At 30.2% G+C, this 1,565-nt stretch overlaps 1 long non-coding RNA gene across 1 annotated transcript; it reads right to left on the bottom strand.

The window, feature by feature from the left end:
• Window positions 1–321: 321 nt before the first annotated feature.
• LOC136224601 (uncharacterized) lies at window positions 322–807 on the bottom strand. Its single transcript, XR_010686507.1, has 2 exons — window positions 704–807; window positions 322–617 (listed from the first exon to the last, which is right to left on the bottom strand). It is a non-coding gene; the product is annotated as an uncharacterized lncRNA (long non-coding RNA).
• Window positions 808–1,565: the final 758 nt, after the last annotated feature.

Raw genomic sequence — 1,565 nt, 5'->3', positions numbered from 1 at the left:
CACTGACTTGTAACTTTGTTTTTAATAAACCAGGTCCCATGGTTTATCCATTTTCATTCAATATGTAACTTTGTTTTTAATATTTTTATCATACATTTAATTACTGCGAAAACTATTTCATTTCTTATCATAATTGGCCAATATGGGTGTTGTGTTTATTTACATATTCAATTGGCAACATGGGGATCATCAATATAGCCTTTAAATTAGTAAATAAAGGCTTAATAATCTGTAACCCTTATATTTGTATAAACCTATTGAAGAAGACACGTCATTATATGGCCTACAATTAAAAAGAAAAAAGACTGATTATAGAGAATATGGATGAAAATTAAACTTTATTAATAGCAGAAACAGAATCAGTAATGCTGATTAATTTATTTAAGTAACATTATTAACTGCATATCCAGATATATAGAAGGTTTATCCGATTTTAGGGACACGAACAACAACACCATTATCGTTGACCCAAACCCAGACACGGTCGCAACGATAATCCTGGATAACATGTTTTCCATCCTTCACCACAATAGCATGCACTTTGTGATTTTCTCGCTCTATAGTAGCAGCCGCGGCTTCTCCATTCTTTCCCACCAACTCAGGCCAGGACCTCTTCCCTGTGTAAATAATATGTATAGAGTCATTTCAGAACCGAAAATAAATTATATAAAAAACATCAGATTACACAAGTAGTTGTAGTTACCTAGACAATTGATTTTTGCCATTTGAATATCCTGGAAATTGTAGGTAGGATGATATTATGTGAAGCTGCATATGAAGTGTGTTTATATAGTTGATGAGATTCTGAATGGATGTCTATCTTTAGTTTTCTTCTGGCTGTAATAATTGAATGCTGGATTCTCTTTTTTCAAACTTTAATAAATTTTGATACTGACTTTTTTGGCATTATTTAATTAAAGCAAAACAAACATTGGGAACAATAAGAACAAAACTCATTGTATTGTAATCTGTGGATTAAAACAAACAAACATTATTTAATTTATGGATTTTCTTGAAGAATAAGACCCATTGTATTATAACATTATTTTCACTCACAATAATAATAATAATATTACTCAAAAGCAAATCTCCATATTATAATAATTTAATAAATACAGTCACCTTAAAATAAATGGATAAGATGCAAATTATCATAATTAAACTTCTTTAGCAATGTTAGAGGTAAAATAGCACAATTTTCATGCATAAGTGGTAAATCTACCCTTCTTCAAAATTGTTAGGGCATATTTGGACCTCATCCATAAATTTGCACTTCTCCAAAATCATTAGGACATAAATCACTATAAGGTGTAAAAATAGCCTGACGTTAATAGCGAAGAGCAAGTTTACCCATAATGTGTAAAATGATGCGATCTTACCCCTAACATTGGCATCCAATTGTAATATTATCCATAACGTTGACAAAATGGATCGATTTGAGAAATAATTCATCACACTACAAAAAAAAAGGTTTTTAGTAATTGGAAATTTTGTTATTAAAAGTCGAAATAGCCTTAACAAAACCTTTTAATAAGTGGAAAAACCCCTTATGACTTGTTGAGCGA

Source organism: Euphorbia lathyris, chromosome 3 (genome assembly GCF_963576675.1).
Source record: "Euphorbia lathyris chromosome 3, ddEupLath1.1, whole genome shotgun sequence".
Lineage (NCBI taxonomy): Eukaryota > Viridiplantae > Streptophyta > Magnoliopsida > Malpighiales > Euphorbiaceae > Euphorbia > Euphorbia lathyris.
The sequence above is the reverse complement of the archived record's forward strand: the minus strand, read 5'-3'. Positions and strand labels throughout refer to the sequence as shown.